The sequence below is a fragment of the Monodon monoceros genome, unplaced genomic scaffold (genome assembly GCF_005190385.1).
Source record: "Monodon monoceros isolate NGI ecotype Baffin Bay Population unplaced genomic scaffold, NGI_Narwhal_1 Super_Scaffold_11, whole genome shotgun sequence".
Classification (NCBI taxonomy): domain Eukaryota; kingdom Metazoa; phylum Chordata; class Mammalia; order Artiodactyla; family Monodontidae; genus Monodon; species Monodon monoceros.
Genome location: NW_021703767.1, coordinates 109,338,700 through 109,359,226, shown reverse-complemented (window position 1 = coordinate 109,359,226; position 20,527 = coordinate 109,338,700). Strand labels below are relative to the sequence as shown.

The 20,527-nt window shown below is 36.5% G+C and overlaps 1 protein-coding gene across 3 annotated transcripts in view; it reads left to right on the top strand.

The window, feature by feature from the left end:
* Positions 1 to 20,527, top strand: part of MME (membrane metalloendopeptidase) — a 334,644-nt gene that overhangs the window by 65,639 nt on the left and 248,478 nt on the right. For all 3 annotated transcript variants that reach the window (XM_029214056.1, XM_029214055.1, XM_029214058.1), the window contains one exon: positions 4,930 to 5,108. The gene's annotated coding sequence lies outside the window, so the exon portion shown is untranslated. The remainder of the gene's footprint in view (positions 1 to 4,929; positions 5,109 to 20,527) is intronic.

The window sequence follows — 20,527 nt, the reverse complement described above, 5'->3', positions numbered from 1 at the left end:
GATAGTGTAGCTTTCATTTGCTTCTCTTGATAAACATTTCAGTTGTTTCTACTTTTTATTCAAATGTTTCAGAACACAAAGAAGAGAATCTTGAGTTCATTGGTTGAAAATATCAGAACACTAATGTCAAAACTGACAGAGCACACCAAAATAAACCATGCACTCCTCATTTGAGTGTTGAGGTACTTACAGTATTATTTTCTTGGTTTTATCCATAGTAGTTGGACCACTAGACTAAAAAAGTTGTGTTTTACATTTTCATGAATATTTTAAATGCTGTTAGAAAAGTTGCTCAAATGTATATTTTAACTAAGAGTGTCCCTAGGTTTCCAAAAGCTTATAGATATTGAGTTTTGTCATGTGTTTCGCTCTTCAAAATACTCATTGATAGTTTCTTTCTTTGAGATGGAATATCCTTTCAAATCTTCATTGGACATTTATACTTTTCCTTTCTGAAATGCCTTTCAACTCTTTTGCCCTTCTTCCTGTCATGGTCGGTTATTTTTAATTTATTTTTAATCTATTTATTAAAATTAGAGAAATTAACTCTCTATATGTCATATGTGTTACAGATATTTTTACTAGTTCCTGAGGTTATCTTCAAACTCACTTATTGTATTTCTGCAGGTCAAAATCTCTCCATTCTTATTTGGTCAAGATCTATTCATCCTTTCTTTCTTCTTTTTCTCTCTCTCTTTTTTTTTTTTGGTACACTATGCTTGGAAACTTATAAAGAACTTCCTCAATAAGATATTGTACAAATCTTGACTTATACATTATTGTTTTAGGATTTAATTTTCCTCAAACATTTGGTGAACCCAGAATTTGTTTTGGATGTTTTATTTTTCTAAATGGCTACTCAGTTAGCTTATCACTATCTTTTTTGCATAATGAATCTTTTCCCCTCCACATCGCTTTATTATTTATTTTTTTTCTTTTTGCGGTACGCGGGCCTCTCACTGCTGCGGCCTCTCCCGATGCGGAGCACAGGCTCCGGACGCGCAGGCTCAGCGGCCATGGCTCACAGGCCCAGCCACTCCGCGGCATGTGGGATCCTCCCAGACAGGGGCACGAACCCTTGTCCCCTGCATCGGCAGGCGGACTCCCAACCACTGCGCCACCAGGGAAGCCCCACATCACTTTAAATGTCATATTTATCACATTAAATTCTCACACATATGAGTTTATTTCATTGTTTCTCTGGTTGTTTCCATTAATGTTAGTCTATTTCTACACCATAGAGTTATTTTTATAAATGCTGTTTTGTAATATATTTTTCTATACGAAAGCATATACCTCTTTACTTCTCTTTTTCTTCAGAATTCCCTGGATGTTTTCCCACATTTATACTTCCAGTTAAAATTTAGAATCATTTTTATCAAATTAAGAAAAAATCCAATTGGGGTTTTAGTTGGGATTTAATACATTTATAAATCCTCTTAGGAAGAAGTGATATTTTAAAAATATTTAGCATTAGCTGAAGACTAAGAACTGTCTTTTTATTTATTTAAGTCTTTTATGGTCCTTGATAGTTTCAGAGTTTTCCTCATACTAGCTCTACATATTTCTATTATTATTTAGATAATTTAATATTTTGGATTATTAATATTATAAATTATATCCTTGTATTATATTTTCTAATTAATTATTGTTTATTAAAAAACTGTATTTTCACATGTTAACTTTGTTATTGCCCACCTTTATAAACTCTTACTTTACCTTATATTTTTAAATGTTGTCTTGAAAATTCCACCCAGATGATTATATTATCCATAAAAATAACAATTTCACCTCTTTAATAGCAAGATATTATATTTTATTCTATTATCTAATTGCAATGGCTAGCATGACAATCATGTTCTTGATTTGTATGGAACTTTTTTAGTACAGAAATACAAAACTGATAATGAGAGAAGAAAGTCATCCAGGCCATGATAACAGGGGAGCTGAGAAAAAAGGTCTCAGATTCGGCAGTTTATCCATTAAATAATTTAAACAAGTTTCTTTTATACAGTGTCTCAAAGCTTTTATGATGTCTTTTACATTTCATGAACTTTTAAGGACATTTTTAATGGAGAAATTCCTAAGTTTATTTGACCGTGTTTTCCAGAATTAGCCTTCTTGGTTACACAGTTAAGCCCAACACAGACTCCTAGTTTTACGAATAGAATATATACCATGACTGTGTGTGTGTGTGTGCGTGTGTGTGCGTGTGTGTGCGTGTGTGTCAGGTACAACCCATATAATCCTTTTATTAAAAAATCAGAAATGAATGGTGAGTTTTACCAAATACTTCTTGGGAAATCTTCTTGGGAACAATAATATTTCCTCCTTTGCTCATTATAATAATGGTCATTTATAGCAATAGATTTTCTAATAATGAATCGCCTAGCATTCTTGGAATGAGTCTGTGTTGATCATGGATTTATAAGGCTTTCCATGTTTTCCTGGGTTCTAATAACATTTTATTTAGGATACTTATATGAATATTTATAAGTGGGGTTGGACAGAAATTTTACCTTTTCTTGTTTATATTGATAAATATTGTTTCTGAGTTTTGCTGACTTCATTTAAAACATGGAGATTGCTTTCATTCTTTATGCTCTGGAATAGTTTAAATCACTTAGAAGTTATTTATGGCTTGAATTTTTTTTTCTCAGCACCTAGATTTTTTTTTTAACATCTCTATTGGAGTATAATTGCTTTACAATGGTGTGTTAGTTTCTGCTTTATAACAAAGTGAATCAGCTATACATATACATATATCCCCATATCCCCTCCCTCTTGCGTCTCCCTCCCAGCCTCCCTATCCCACCCCTCTAGGTAGTCACAAAGCACTGAGCTGATCTCCCTGTGCTATGTGGCTGCTTCCCACTAGCTATCTGTTTTATATTTGGTAGTGTGTATATGTCAATGCTACTCTCTCACTTCGTCCCAGCTTACCCTTCCCCCTCCCCGTGTCCTCAAGTCCATTCTCTACATCTGCAACTTTATTCCTGTCCTGCCCCTAGGTTCTTCAGAACCATTTATTTTATTATTATTATTTTTTTAGATTCCATATATATGTGTTAGCATATGGTATTTGTTTTTCTCTTTCTGACTTACTTCACTCTGTATGACAGACTCTAGGTCCATCCACCTCACTACAAATAACTAAATTTCGTTTATTTTTAATGGCTGAGTAATATTCCATTGTATATATGTACCACACCTTCTTTATCCATTCATCTGTCAATGGATGCTTAAGTTGCTTCCATGTCCTGGCTGTTGTAAATAGAGCTGCAATGAACATGGTGGTACATGACTCTTTTTGAATTATGGTTTTCTCAGGGTATATGCCCAGTAGTGGGATTGCTGGGTTGTATGGTAGTTCTATTTGTAGTTTTTTAAGGAACCTCCATACTGTTCTCCATAGTGGCTGTATCAATTTACGTTCTCACCAACAATGCAAGAGGGTTCACTTTTCTCCACACCCTCTCCAGCATTTATTGTTTGTAGATTTTTTGATGATGGCCATTCTGACTGGTGTGAGGTGATACCTCATAGTAGTTTTTATTTGTATTTCTCTAATAATTAGCGATGTTGAGCACTTTTTCATGTGCCTATTAGCCATCTGTATGTCTTCTTTGGAGAAATTCCTGTTTAGATCTTCTGCCCATTTTTTGATTGAGTTTTTTTTTATATTAAGCTGTATGAGCTGCTTGTCTATTTTAGAGATTAATCCCTTGTCAGTCGCATTATTTGCAAATATTTTCTCCCATTCTGTGGGTTGTCTTTTCATTTTGTTTATGGACTCCTTTGCTATGCAAAAGCTTTTAAGTTTCATTAGGTCCCATTTGTTTATTTTTGTTTTTATTTCCATTACTCTAGGAGACAGATCCAAAAAAATATTGCTGTGATTTATGCCAAAGTGTGTTCTGCCTATGTTTTCCTCTAGGAGTTTTATAGTATCCAGCCTTACATTTAGGTCTTTAATCCATTTTGAGTTTATTTTTGTATATGACATTAGAGAATGTTCTAATCACATTCTTTTACATGTAGCTGTCTAGTTTTCCCAGCACCACTTATTGAAGAGACTGTCTTTTCTCATTGTATAGTCTTACCTCCTTTGTCATAGATTAATTGATCATAAGTGTGTAGATTTATTTCTGGGCTTTCTATCCTGTTCCACTGATCTCTGTATCTGTTTATGTGCCAGTACCCTATTGTTTTGTTACTAAAGCTTTGTAGAACAGTCTGAAGTCAGGGAGCATGATTCCTCCAGCTCCATTTTTCTTTCTCAAGATTGTTCTGGCTATTTGGGGTCTTTTGTGTTTCCATACAAATTTTAAACATTTTTGTTATAGTTCTGTGAAAGATGAAATTGGTAATTTGATGGGGATTGCAGTGAATCTGTAGATTGCCGAGGGTAGTATGGTCATTTTAACAATACTGATTCTTCCAATCCAAGAACACAGTATATCTTTCCAGCTGTTTGTGTCATCTTCAGTTTTTCTTGGTATTTTTAAAATTAGGTTCTCAAGTTAGTTACTGATTCTATTTTCTAGATGTGTCCTTGTTTAAAATTAATTCTTTTGTTTTGGAACAACATTAATTTTCTTCACTATTTCTCTTCTTAGTATTGTATTTAGTTGATGAATCATTTTATATCAAATTTTAAAAACACTTTGTATCAAAAAGTTCCACATCATCTTTAATTTTCTTGTTATAGTCTAAACTTGTCTCCCATCTTAGGGAATACTGTATTCATTTTAGGAACTTTTTTTTGCTTTAGCAGATTTTCTTTTGTATTTTGATCTGCTCATAACGGTAACAATAACAGTTGCCACTCTCCTTACTGTACTACTATATTACTGCTTTGACTACTACCAATACAACTACACCTACCAACACCAAAAGTTAATCCTGTTTAATTATTCTTGCTTTCAGGCCCTGTATCACTCAAATTCCTATCAGAAAACAAAATCCAGTTCAGAAGATTGAAGAAACATTCACCTAAGTAGTCCTTACAGAACTGTGGTCGGGATTAAGGAAACTGATAAAGGATGCTGAGGAGCCCAGAGACCTGCAACAATGGGGAATCCTTTCTGCTTCCTGGGCCTAAAGAGGTAAGAGGAGAAAATGACATTACTGGAGAACTAATCTGGAGGACCAAAGGGAGAATAACCAGCAGAGTCATGTGCTGAATATCTAAAATATATTTTATCTTTTAATCCCCAAAACAAAATATTACTATTACCTGAATTGTACATATGAGGGTACAAAGCGTTATAGAATTTGTCCAAGGGCACAAAGCTAAGAAGTTGCAGAATTAGTCCTCTTAACCATCTCTCTAACTTCAAAATCCATACCCCTATCTTCTGCAATAATAATTTGTTCATCAAATCTTTAAGGAGCCCCCTTTATGCCAGGTGCTACCAGAGGTATTGGCCATAGAATGATGAACAAAATCAATATGATCCTTCCCCTTATGCAACTTCCTTACCTTTGACTGGGGGCATATCTACATGTTCTGCTAGTTTCCCTAATAGAGGGTGGGAGACATCTCCTTGACACCCTTCAGACCTTCCTCTTCACAAACAAGATTGAAATTTGCTGGTGTAAGGTCTCTTGCATTTTCCTGCGGACCAAAGGAAGGGAAGTGGGGACATAGGCACTGTGATCAAAGATGTTTCTCTCAAAATTTGTTGGAAGTCCAGGCTCCACATCTAGCAAGCCTGATTGAGGGCCTGATTCGTACCACAACAATACAGATGATATTGCTGGGAACTGGTTTGTTCTTCTGCTTCATTATGTCCACCCCTGGATGAAAAGTCAACCAGACTGACATTCTATGCTTCTGTTGTATTTGGTCATTTGTTGCCTGAAGTTTGTTTCACAGTGGACCTGTTTTTAGATCGTACCCCTCCCAAGTAAGAAGCTGCTTAGCTTAGAGCTTTCTCAGATTCTGGCTGAGCTGCACTTGAGAAATTGACTGAAGACAGAATATTTCTGTTCTTTTCCACCAGCCATTCATGGTTATAGACTATACCTCTCTAGATAGTGGATATAATTAAAGGCCTACATGTTCACATGTTTGCTTGTTTCCACTTTTTTTTTCTTTCACTTAAGTGTCACCTATTGTACTGTGTTGAGAAACTAGTGTCCTGTATAAAACAGACTGAACTTACATCTTGATGATAGTTGGATTTGTATTATGAGGTTAAGACCTTTCTAAAGGTCAGCACAAATGGTTTTACTTGAATTTTTTTTTTATTTTAGTTCTTTTGGTTAGCTTTACTGCTATCAGAGAGGGGAACTCTTGTAAATGTGACTTTATGCCTACGAATTTCCCACATGTTTTTGAAAGAATAAATATGTTGGAGAGAATTTAGCTATAGCAAATAAAAGAAGAAGAATGAGACCAAGTTCCCCTAATAGGTCACTAAATAAAGAGAAAAATAAGTAAGGTAAGTACAACAGTTATTTTGAAAGAATAGGTTCAGATTTTCTGTTCTTGGGTTTGAGATGAAAATAGGATGTTAAAACAGAAATTGCCTGCGTGCAGCTGCAAATATGTACTTGCACTCAAACTCCAGGGCTGGCTTCAATGAGAAATGGGATAAATAGAGCAAATTGAGGGAGGAGAAGCAAATCTTGGGAGACAGTTACAGAGCAGGAAGAGGAGCTGGATTAAGCAAAGGAGAGAGAAAGATAATGGATGGAGTGTTGCCCTATAAAAGTGTGTTTACTTTCAAGTATTTTTTTAGAGTTTAGTATCAAGAAATCCTTTATCTCAGGGTTACAGATTTTTCCTGCTATCATTGATATTTCTTCCTTCTCTATTTTGTACATGCTTTATCTTTCCCAGTTAATTTAGGCACACTTCCATTATTAAGACAGCATATCAATAAGGTAGCAATTCCAACTAGATGTCTTTATCAGAACAAACCTAAGTATTATACAGTATAAAATCTCCATCACAGAATGAAGGTTAACAAGTCATTTTCATAGGAAATGTTCTTTTGTTATAGACAAATTTATGCTCCATGATTATTAGCCCAGGAGTCTGACTTCTAAATTAAAAGACATCTTCATGCTATTTCTCATTTGATAACCAGATACCTTTCATGCTGTTAATTCTCTTTTGGTAGCAATAGTTACAGCCAAGATCTGCTGGTCACAGATGCGCTCCCCTACTATCAGACTTCTATTCATTTATGCAGCATACCTTAATTAAGCCTGCCTCTATAATATAGTTTTCCAGGTTCCAAAAACAATTCAAAGATAATATCAGAGAGTCTCTGTCTTCAAGAAGATTACTGTTCACGGATTATTAATAGTCATTGTAGTCAATTTTTTAAATTACTTTCTTTTTATTAAAGTCTTTTGGTACCTCTAGAACCTGTTAGCAACAGAGAAATAATCATCATTTTCAAATGGGAAAATCTAACTAATTCATTCAAAGGGGAAAAGAAACATGAATTTAGGAATAAGACAAACTGAACTCTTGCCTTTCAAATTGAATGCTTCTCTCAGAAGGTATATCTGGCTTTAATGGAATCATACTGGAAGAATTTAGCACTGAGTCATAATGCTCTTCAATGGTTGAAAATAATTTTTTTTACAATATAATTAATGATTATTAAGTGAGTCAATAATATAGACCCTCCTTTTGTCCAGCACAATGTTAGATAAGAGAGAATTTTTAAAGTAATTATGACATAAATTGAGAACCAGAAGTAACATACAAAATAAATTTAAATACACTACACAATACTTGATAGTTTACAAAGCATAGTCATGAACATTGCTTATTTGATTATACACTATTGTCTCTTTTGAGCTGGCATAAATACAAGAGAGCAGACAATCAGGACTTATTCAGTGGGGCAGATTAAAATGTTACAGAAGATAGAGAAGGGCAAAACCAATGTGGACTACAGTAGCAGGGAAAGTTTCCTTGAATTGCAAAGTATTGTTCTCTATTTACTTTATCTTTTAAAATTCTCTTTTCCTAGCTAGATGCCTCAATCCTCTTTCTTTGATTCAGCTGCAGTACAGATTTGAATGAGCAGTTAAGGGTGGGAGGGAATAGATACTATTAAAGGCAGGTGGATAGGAAACAAAATAAAATTCCTATAAAAGTCACCATTCAAAGGAGTACAAAGAAGAGGTGACTATGTGCCATTTCTTTAGAGCCACTTCTTCTAGAGCCACTTCTTCATTTTCACTAAACCCTCTGCCTGGATTCCTTTCTGCACTGAGCATGTTGTGGGCCAAGGCTACTGTCTCATGAATGTCCTGTTCTGATCATAACTCCTGCCAGAAATGTGGGGAAGTGTTGTTCAAATCAAGCCAGGCAAAAATTATGTGATCTGCACACAGGTTTAACTAGACCAGCGATCAGAAATGACACTTTGCTGCAAAATGGCAAAGTTGAATAGGGTGAGTGAACATTGCCTTGGTCCCTTTAATCCTCTTTGGGCCAAACAAAATAAGCAAGCAAACATGCATACACAGCTGAAGTGCTTTTAAATGCCTCAGTTTTTGTGTGTTTTTAAAAATTTTTCCCAAGGCAGCTTGAACAAACCGTTGCATTTTAACAATGATGGTGGTAGTTACTTAAATGCTGAGGTGCCTGTGTTCATCACAGTTCTCTCCCAAGGCTCCCTCTGTCTTCTCCTGTCTCTGCCTTTCTCTGTTACATCACAGGCCTCATGTGTGAAGGTCACAGATGCAGGTTAAAGTAGATCACCATGGGGAAATAAAAGGAAGATAAAGGGAATCTTACCATTTCTCAGCTCTTGCACAAGGAAACATTTTATATTTCTTCAGTCAAAGGGGCATATGGGTCAATCATTGCCCTCTTATTTGAACTTGATCCTGAAAAGTGATTCAGACAAGACAGGAAATGGAATTTGTTTGAGTAGATGTATGTCTTTTATTAATGCATACATGCAATACCAGTACATTTTTTAAAAATTATACTTAATTTACAATGTTCTGTTAGTTTCTGGTGTACAGCACAGTGATTCAGTTATACATACACATGTAGATACAGATATATTCTTTTTCATATTCTTCTCCGTTATAGGCTGTTATAAGATGTGGAAGATAGTTCCCTGTGCTATACAGTAGGACCTTGTTGATAATCTATTTTATATAGAGTAGTTTGTATCTGCTATCTCAAACTCCTAATTTATCCCTCACCCCCTTCTCCTTTGGTAACTGTAAATACGTTTTCTATGTCTGTGAGTCTGTTTCTATTTTGTAAATAAGTTCATTTGTATCATATTTTAGATTCTGCATATAAGTGACAATACATTTGTCTTTCTCTGACTTACCTCACTTAGTATGATCATCTCTAGGTCCATCCATGTTGCTGCAAATGGCATTATTTCATTCTTTTTTATGGCTGAGTAATATTCCATTGAATATATGTACCACAGCTTCTTTATCCATTCATCTGTCAATGGACCTAAATGTTACTTCCATGTCTAGGCTATTATAAGTAGTGCTGCTATGAATATTGGGGTGCATGTATCTTTTCAAATTAGAGTTTTCTCTGGATATATGCTCAGGAGTGGGATTGTTGGATCATATGGTAACTCTATTTTCAGTTTTTTAAGGAACCTCCATACTCTTTTCGATAGTGGCTGCCCCAGTTTACATTCCCACCAACAGCGTAGGAGGCTTCCCATTTCTCCACACCCTCTCCAGCATTTATTATTTGTAGACTTTTTGATGATGGCCATTCTGAGTGGTATGAGGTGATACTTCATGTAGTTTTGATTTGTACTTCTCTAATAATTAGCAATGTTGAACATCTTTTCATGTGCCTATTGGCCATCTGTATGTCTTCTTTGGAGAAATGTCTATCTAATACCATTTAAAATTTTAAATTAGCATATAAACTAATCACAGTAGTGCCTCATTGCATTCTAGTTGGAAAATACAGAACCAACATAGAATAGCCAGAGATTAAATACAAGATTGTGTAGTAGCTGACTGCTAAGTTATGAATTAAAAGCAATAAATAGGACTCCCCTGCCAATACAAAAAACACGGGTTCGAGCCCTGGTCTGGGAAGATCCCACATGCCGTGGAGCAACTAAGCCTGTGCACCACAACTACTGAGCCTGCACTCTAGAGCCTGTGAGCCACAACTACTGAGCTCGCATGCCACAACTACTGAAGCCTGTGCACCTAGAACCTGTGCTCTTCAACAAGAGAAGCCCGCGCACAGCAACAAAGAGTAGCCCCTGCTCGCTGCAACTAGAGAAAGCCCGTGTGCAGCAACAAAGACCCAACACGCCAAAATAAATAAATAAACAAACTTATTTAAAAAACAAAAGCAATAAATAACCAATAATATCATATTTATTTTCTCTCCTATGCAAATACATACTTCTGAAAAACATTTTTGTTGGAATAACTATTCTACTCTCAGACTTATTACTATCTTCCAAAATGAAAAACATACAAATTTCAACATACAGGATTCAGCAGCAGCAGCAGCTGTAGCACAGGGAAAAAATAGGCAAATTCAAACCTAAGATGAACATACTTGGCTAAATAGCATTTTTCTTCTTTGTTGGCTTTTGGTTGTTGTTATTTTGGCTGATTTGATTTGGAGAACTGACATTACATTTTAAAATTTCTAAACCCCTGGGCTTCCCTGGTGGCACAGTGGTTAAGAATCCGCCTGCCAATGCAGGGAACACAGGTTCGAGCCCTGGTCCGGGAAGATCCCACATGCTGCGGAGCAACTAAGCCCGTGCACCACACCTACTGAGCCTGTGCTCTAGAGCCCGCAAGCCACAACCACTGAGCCCATGTGCCACAACTACTGAGCCTGTGTGCTGCAACTATTGAAGCCCACGAGCCTAGAGCCCCTGCTCCGCAACAAGAGAAGCCACCACAATGAGAAGCCCGTGCACCGCAACGAAGAGTAGACCCTGCTCGCCGCAGCTAGAGAAAGCCCACGCACAGCAGCGAAGACCCAACTCAGCCAAAAATAAATTAATTAAATAATTTTTTAAAATAAAAGACATAAAATTTCTAAACCCCTTTCAGAGGCTCTGAGTGGAAATAGAAAAAGTAAGAGGTAATTCAAAAATATTGCAATACTGAAAGTAAAGAAATTCTGCAGGGGAAATAGAACCTTTATTAAACCAAGAAAAGAAAGCAAAAGGCAAGAGGGTATAGAGAAACCAGCAAAACAAATTTGAAATAGAAGAAAGAAAATAAAAAAAGGTATCATGTTGTTGCAAAAATATATAAAATCAGTGGATAAGGAAATAAAATGGAAAGGGATAAATTCTAGGAAAAGGTATTCTCTGTGGTCAAAAGACAGTTGCACAGGAGACAGAAGACACAGGTTCCATTCTCACCTGTTGCTCACTGGTTGTGCGACTCTACAGGATGTTAAAAGTTTCTGGACTTTCAACTCTGTAAAATCACTTTTGCCTCAGAAGGGTAAGATCACTTCAATTTCTCAAATTCTTTGAGAGGAAACATTTTTGCATCTCTTCATTTCTTCTTTGCTATTGTTTACTACTGAACAGTTAACAATAGTGGACTTGATACTCTAGACTGACTAAAAACAGAGACATACTAATAAAATACTGCCTGGTTTACAGGGTTAAAATAGTTGACAAGTAGGATGGGTAAATGAGTCCTTGTTTCTCTAGGTCTAGTTTCCTCTAACTGTTCACAATTCCCCTGAGTGCATGTAGCCCACTGATAACACTAAGAATACCTGATTGTGGACTGGTATCCCAGAAATACTATATATTTCTTTAATGCTCTCTGACTAAAATGAAAGCAAGAAGAGAGAGTGTGATTAATTTGTCTGTGGCAGCGGAGCATCAAAAGCAGACTGAGGGCTGTGCTTATATAAGGGCAAAAGAAATTATTCAGGTGTTTCTATGTTTTATAAAAGTATTGCTTCTACTTTGCTTTTAAGTATTTCATTTAGTATTTCCATTTTGATTATAATTCATAACCAAAATGAGACAATCTATGTAAAGTGCTTATTAGTGTGCCTGGTTCATGGTAAGTGTTCAATAAATATTAGGTTACTATTATTAACTTGAAAGCGTGTTTGTATTTCACAGCTTTTACTTTCTGTATAAAAAGATGATTTAGCAAAGACAGATTCATGCATTAGTAGTAAAGGCAGAAACAATTAAAATAATAAGGAAGCCAGATTGGGGAAAGAAAGGAGACATGGATATATAAATTATTATTCAAAGGAATTTTTGGCCATGATTTGTTCTATTCCTGCTCTTTCAGTATTGAGTGTCTACACACACACACACACACACACACACACACACACACTTTAGAAATTCATGTCCACAGCAGGAAGGAATAATTTTTAAAATTCATGAATTAGAGTTTGATTTACCACAGAAGGAAATATCTTTTGGGACTACATTCCTTATGAGCATATGTTAAAAAAAATTGCCTTACATTTCTGTTTAGAAGGATATTCTGCCCCCCACCCTATTACATTCAGAAGAAAGTAGCAATGCTTCTTTATGAACAGAAGGCATGTATCTGACAAAATCCAGTTTTAAAAATAATAACAGAACACATGAAGCCCCTTCAATGTATATGAAGTTTCCATCAAGAGGGTGGAGTTGGTGGAGTGAGAATCACAACTTGCGAGGAAAATCTGGTTCTGACTGGAAAAGGAGGACCATGACAGTTTAGGATGATTTGAGAAAAATTAGGTGTCCTGATCTTGATTTATGAATTTGGGTCACAAAATAAATAAGGATGTGGCAACCACTAAGCCAGGTGAATGTGATTCAAAGTCATTCCTTAGATTAAAATAAAGTTAGAGCAACAAAAAGCCACTTCTGCCCCCCAATTTTTCCAATTAGGATTGAATAGCTAGTGCATTTCAGAGGTGGGAACACTAAGGAGGCACACAGCAGTATCTCACTAATGGGTCTAGTTTAGAGAAAGACAGGCTATTAAACTCAAAAGTGCTTAAAATGTGGATACCCCAAGCCACCAGGAACCTATAAACATATCAAATTCTAATACTTTGCAATACTAAAAGCTAATACATGAAAGAAAGTTGAAAGACTTGATATTTCTTTAACTATTACTATAAAGTTTACTTACTTGGTTCATAGTTGAGGGGGTCTTCTACATGATAGGCACTGTATGATATGGTAGTAGATATGATAGGGTAGTAGAAAAACATTGGATGACTTGAAGTTTCCTATCCAACCGGAGCTCAAACTTTTGTGGATTTAAAAAAAAAGAAATAAATTATTATAGTACTGAGTTCTGGATGTTGAACATGTCCTTGGTAAGTAGAGAGTACTGTGGAAGCACAGTGCAGGGAGCAGCCCATACTGAGTGGGAAGGGTGGAGAAGACATCTCAAGCAGAGGAGATCTGAGACGGGCCTTGAAAAATGAGGAAGAGTTTTCTAGGCAGAGAAGAAGGAAGACAGAGGACAATCCACACAGAATAAACAGCATGAACAAAACACAAAAGAATCAAAGGGCAGAGGCCATCTGGAGCATTGTGAGGAGACCTGAGCCAGGAGGAGATGAGGCTGCTTGCTCAGCCAAATATGAAAGAGGGCTTTGTAGGTCTTGCTGAAGAGTTAGAACCTTATCCTGCAGGCCATGGGGGGTGAGTCACGTTGAAGGATGTGTGCTTTTGAGAGATGGCACTCATGACAATGTGGATGGTAGAAGAAAGATTAAAGACAGAGGCTCTGTCAATCATGCAGATAAGGAATAAGAAAGACTTTGATTAAAGTAGTGTCAGGGAAGCAGAAGTAACAGAGAAGGTCCACTGGGGTTGAATGATAGGGCTTCATGTGGAAGGTAGAGGAGAAAGAGCATCAAAGGCGTCAAGGGTGACTTTGGCTTCTGTCTAGAGGGATGATGCTTCATCATGAGGGTGACGGGGAGGAGGAACAAGAGATGGGTTTCCATAGAGTCAGGTAGGGCTTGTAGTACCAGTGGGAACTCCTGGTGATTCCTTTAGGAAGCCCAAAAGATCCAGCCTGGAGATAAAGATCAGGGGTTCAGTATCTTATGGGTGTTACTTAAAAGTCATGAGAGTGAACGAGATGACCAAGAGAGCATATGTAAGAAAAAAGATAGATAGAAATGGGCCAAGGAGAGAATCCTGGGGAACACTGGAGATGCCAGCAGAGGGACCAAAGGCTATGAAACCATGCCAAAAGCAGCACTCAAGAGAGGTGGGAGAAAAACTAAGAAAATTATCTTTTGGCTAAAGCATCATGTCAGAAATTGAATCATGTGCCTATATGTTACTGTATGTATCCTAAGATGGGCAGATCTAATCTGTGGTCCCACAAAGTCACAACTAGATATCCCTACTCACCTTGTGGAAATAACCAGAATTGCAGGCACTATAACTATAAGGAAATCTTATTCTAGAACTAGATGAGCAATGCAAAATCAGTAAAGTGAAAGCAAGTCCTACAGTATAGTAAATATTGACTGAACCGAGATCCAATCTGATTAAAAAAATGCATACAACAAGATATTATTTCATAGCAAGCACTAAGGATTGATGAAGGTATAGATGCTTAGTCCAGACAAATAAATTTGGCAATAATCAGGTAAAAGCGTCCAAATTAGTGATGTGCCGCTTGTTTTCCTTTGCTTTAAATATTTTTCAAATTATACGTTGTATAGATGTTCCTACATTCTTCCCGTCCTTCACAGCATGTACGTCTACACATGCATATACACACAGAAGGGATAATGAAGCATGTACTACTTTGGACCCATTTAAAAACACCAAGGTAGCTCTTCGGCCAGTAAAACTTAAATGCTGTCTCTCTCACTTCTATTTCCAGAGGAAAAACATTACACTGCACTCACAAACTGTGTGTGTTTTCTCCATCAGTAAATATATGTCATATGTCAAAATAAACTGGCCAAGGAAATGTAAATAAATGATTCAGTACAACCCATAACCAGTACTGGAAAAAACTCAGAGTGTAACGCCTACAGATTGTGAGTCAAGAACACCAGGTTTTCACATAATGGGTGGTACATGTTGTGATAAGAAATGGGGAATGGAAAGGAAGCTGTAACATGGATGGGTGCCAAAGTATCCTGTGCACTCAGACTCGCCATAACACATTGAGATGCCCTACTCGGGTATATCTCCTCCACATGGAACTATAAGGCTCCTCAACGGAAAAAACAGCTTAGTATTCACCTTTTTACCTCTGTACCTGACACAATTTAAATGCCAAACAAATCCATTAGGCTGAGTCAACTTAGAGGACCAACAGATGTCAAGGACCATGATAAACAGGATAAGAAGAGCATAGCAAAACTGTTCACCATACCTGGGAAATGATTAAACTGATCTAAACAAGTAAAGCACTGTGGTTGTCTGTAGGAAGCCCAGAGAAGAAATAAGATGAAACCGTGCAGAAAATGTGCTCTCTTCAAGTAAAGAGAACAAAGTGTAAGTGTTGTCAGGAATTAAAAGGACAGGAATTCATTTGGGAAGGGGACCCTTGCTTCAGCCAAGGTAGACAAGGAAATGCCATTCATGCCACTGACCAAGTGTCTAGGCATGCTTTACATTAAATTCAAGGTTTATTTTTGTGACACTTTTAGTTATCGTTTGAACACAGCTCCTCTGGCTTTATTAGGTCATATGGAGTTTTCAGCAGATAACACTGTTCCTGGCACATAGTGGATATCACAAAAATTACTGAATGTATTCATTTGAATTTTCCCTCTCAAACTGGAAGGAGCTCTCTTAACTGGAAGAGACATTTCCCTCTCTTAACTGGAAGCTACCATTAACTGTGGCTGGGAACTGGCCACATGCCGTTCTTGACTGAGCTCCAGCCTGGGCAGTAATAATACTAACAGTACTCTTAGTAACAACCACCACAACTTTTCCATAGTGCCATACGCTGTTCTACATTCTTCATATGCATTAACTCATTTAGTCTTCACTAATAATCCTATTGTTCTCCCAATTTTGTAGAAGAGGAAACTGAGGCATAGAAAGATAGGTGGGAATGAGAGAATCATAAAGACAAGGGTAATGATTCCCCCTCCTCCAAACTCTTATTGAGGAAGACCTGGCTGTTCCCAATTACCAAGTTACAGGAGAATGGATCCCCTAATAGCTAGAGGTCACCCGAATATGAGGGACCAAGAGTAGAGGGTATGGAACAAAGAAAGTTCATGTGCCAGGTGCAGGTGCAGCTGATCCTCCTGGGATGCAGTGTGAAAAACCAGAAACAAGGCTGGTTTCCCCCAGTATCAGAAAGTAGCCATAGACCACCACACTGGTAGCGATTTAGTAAGGCCATGATTCTGTGTAGAGAAGTCAGGCTTCATAATTATGTTCCAAGTACTATAACCTTCGGGAACTACTCCATTTGATAGAGGGGAGAAAAATCACCAATATCTTGTCAAGTTGACAGCTCCTCAATTCTGGGATTTGGTATCACAGCCCAGGGAGTGCTGGGATGAATATAAAACTTGCAGGGACAGGTCTAGACTAAGCAAGGGATGACTGACACAAGGTAAATTTAAACTTCTTCAAGTCACGCACTTAATCCCATTTTGAGTTTGAAAACTCACAGTTACTTGGTCTCAGACATTTATCAGTGAAATTTCTAATGCATCATTGAAATTCAGGTCAACTTTTCAAGTGGTGTTTGAGATTATCCAATTCAGTTCAAACATCTTCCTTTTGCCATGAACGGGTAACTGTTTAAGTTAATGAGTTTTCTTTCTATCTACAAAAGATCAAGTGTAATTAAGCACAGCAGTTTAACTGATCTAATAAGTAACACATCTAATAAATAGAGAAGTATGTGATAGGGCAAGGAGACTCTCCATCCTGGTAATTAACCAAAATTTAATTTTCTAGGAAGGTGATGCTACCAGGGGAGGGAAAGATGAGGCTTTTTCCTATGACACTTCTGAAACTCTAAGCAATGGTTTATGTGCATGTGTTTTGTTTTTTTTTAATGGAAAGAATATCCTTAGCTTTTGTTTAATTGCTGAATCAGTCAGGAACCCAGGAAAGATTAAGAATCACAACTATGCAGATAAGTTAGAATTAAGAAAGTACCCACTTTCCACACTGAGTTGAAGGGATACCAAAAAGCATTTTCACCAGAGGTTAAACTCATCATTACTATTCATGCTGTTTCCATATATACATTTGCATTTTAGTGGGATGCATCATAATAACTGGATAAGAGCATGCCCTAATGTCAGATCCTCAGGTTTGAATCCCAGACCCACTTCTTGCTAGTTCTATAAACTGGAGAAGTTGCCTAAGATTTTTCGTGTTTAGTCTTCTCATATAATAGCATCTACCCCCTACTGCTCTTGAGAGGATTAAATTACACTAAGTTTACAAAGCCCTTCTCAAGGCACCTGGTACTTAAGAATTGTAAGCTTATTGGGGTTATGATTGTATAGCTGTGATAACATTTTACATCAAAGAAATTTTCCCTAATTTGCAAGTTTTTTTCAGATTCATGATGGCTCAGTAGTCGGTCATGAAGAAACCGGCCTCCATCTGCATTTACTGTACTATCTTTATGACTATTTTGTTAGGTACCAAGGAATCATAAGCTGCTTTTGTTTTCCAGTGATGACATGTTGTTGCCAGTTTTTTGCCAATTTTCCTCAAATATGAGTTGTAATTTAATTTTAAGTAAAACTTGAAACTCCTGGCACCTGCAACTCCCTTATACTTGGAAAAATAGAACTTCCTATTCTTTTTTTTTTAATTTTTTAAAATTTTTTTTTTAATTTTTGGCTGCGTTGGGTCTTTGTTGCTGTGCACGGACTTTCTCTAGTTGTGACGTGCAGGGGCTACTCTCTGTTGCGGTGCGCGGGCTTCTCGTTGCGGTGGCTTCTCTTGTTGTGGAGCACGGGCTCTAGGCGCGTGGGCTTCAGTAGTTGTGGCGCACAGGCTTAGTTGCTCCGTGGCATGTGGGATCTTCCCGGACCAGGGATCGAAACCGTGTCCCCTGCATTGGCAGGTGGATTCTTAACCACTGTGCCACCAGGGAAGCCCAGAACTTCCTATTCTTAAGACAAAAGTCTCAAAGAGTTCTTTTGAGTTTATACAAAACAACATGTGTGTATGTAAGGAATTAAGCAATCCAAAAATATATAATTAAATTTCCCTTAAAATAAGCATTCTTTCAGCTCTTTTGTTTTTGATTAGAGAAGAAACATTTCCTAAACATTGAGTTAGTTCTCTGAATTTTCAAGGATGACATACATCAAGAAAAAAGAAGTAAAATGTTTACCCAAAATTCACTTGAAAGTGAAGTATAGTTTGTCTTAAGAATTTACCTACAGAGAAAGGGAAAAGAGTTTATTCATGTAATGGATTCACTCATTCCTTGAGAGAGCACAGGCAGCCTGCCTTAAAACTATTGTCCCCAGAGACACAGAAAAGAAGACCATGTGGAGATGGAGGCAGAGAGATTAGAGTCCTAAGAAAAAAAAATATCTGGCAATTTTTGGTGAAACTTACTTGTTTTTATACTGTCATTAACAAAACTTCCCAAATGCTTACATTCTTTTGTATTTTGTGAAAACACCTTTGTATTTGGAAGTTAAGCTGAGGACATGTAGATCAGAAAATATAATCATTGTAGCATTGATGATATTGTATATAAAAATTGTAGATTTCTTTTTTCAAGCCACTGACAAGAAGTGCGAAATTACACTTGTTAAAGAAACACACTAAACTGAGAGGGCGATGAATTTTCAAAAAGCCAATTTTAGCTCAATTCTGCAAAAATAAAATAGCTTTAATTTTTTATTATTTCTGTCATGAAAGGAAATAAATTGACCCAGATAAGCTTTATAGATCCACAGGGCTAGAGGGATTCACTACAAAAAAACCTTTAGTCTATCTCCCAGTTCCTAGGCTGAATAACTTTCTTAGCCACTCAAGATTACAGCTATTCTCCCAAAAATATAATTTTGATAGCCTTGTGTAATAATGCATTCTAGGAAGTAAAATATACTCAGATATATCATACTCCCTTTTATCTTGCTATCTATGAAATGTGTTCATCATTTAACTCTGTTAAAAATATTTAACTGAATCTCTTTAGTATTTTTTCCAGGCCTTCCAACACAGATGTCAAATTATTTATTGTTTTGAGTGGACTTATCTTGTTAACATAGGCATATTTCCATGCACAGATGATCTATTATTATGAAAATATTGTTTTCTAACCCTGGTAATTATTAATTATTCCATCAGTCCATCCCTCAGCAGTGAAATGTTGCTCCATTTACAGAGCTAGACAACACTAACATTTCTAAGGTATTAATAAGTGCCAACCTCCTTTTTAGGTCACTTTAAACTTAACTTGAATTAACACTTATTAAATGCCTACTATGTGTGAGGCACCCTACTGTCTGCTTTCACAAACAAAAAAATATATAATGATGATAGCCAACAAGGAAATTATAGGCTTATATGCTAAATCTCCATGACATGACCAAATACTCTTCTGGCCTTGCATTTTGAAATATCCTTTATTCCAAATGCTAACCAATACAAATGATATAAAAATATGTTCTCAGATGTTTACTATAATCAATATCAATTAATGTTCATCAAAAGGAATTTTCAAAGCAGCTTATAAGTATCTCCAGTAAAGAAATCAGGTAGAGGTTTAATGAGTACACTTGAAGGCCAACATACAAAATATCAAAATATGCTTGGCATAGATCAGAAGACAGAATGAATAATGTCCATATTTGAGAAGACCAATTAGAAAACAAATCCCTTGACTGTTCAAACTTTTCAGACTAAAAAGTAAAGATTTAGAGAAGATGTGATATTACATTATATGCAGGAAAGTATGGTTAAAAATCACCATACTTTCCCACATATAATAATAAATTTTTAAATCACAAGCAATTAAATATAAATGTCCCCATCTATGAAACCATGTAGATGAAAAGTGAAAATTCAAGTAGGTTTTCAGTTGGTTTAGGAGAATGAAACATCTGTACTTTTCTAAATGTTCTAGTGTTTGGCATCAAACATTTTGACCATCTTCTCTTCTTTTTCTCTCAACATACACTCTCCTGACAATCACTAGACTACTAGTATCACCTCTGCAGAGCTCCTAGATCTATGGCCCCATCCTGACATCTCTCCAGCACTCATATCCAAAAACCTGCTCCACATTTCTACTTGCATATCCTATCTATACTTTAAGCTCAATATACACCAAATTGAATATAGTCTCATCCCTCACACACATGTTCCTATATACTAATTTGGTTTCTGACAGGATGAAAATCATCAATATTCACATTCAGTTTGGATGCCAAGTGCTATTAGTTCTACAACTGGCAGATCTAGAATACATACCCATCCCTCTAACTTCATTCTCATGATAATAATACAAGCACTCTTTATCTTCCCTTGCCTTTGCTACTTCAAAGGCAAGTAGCTTTCTACTTCCTACTTCTTTTTCTTCTGTGTACTGTTAAATTCTT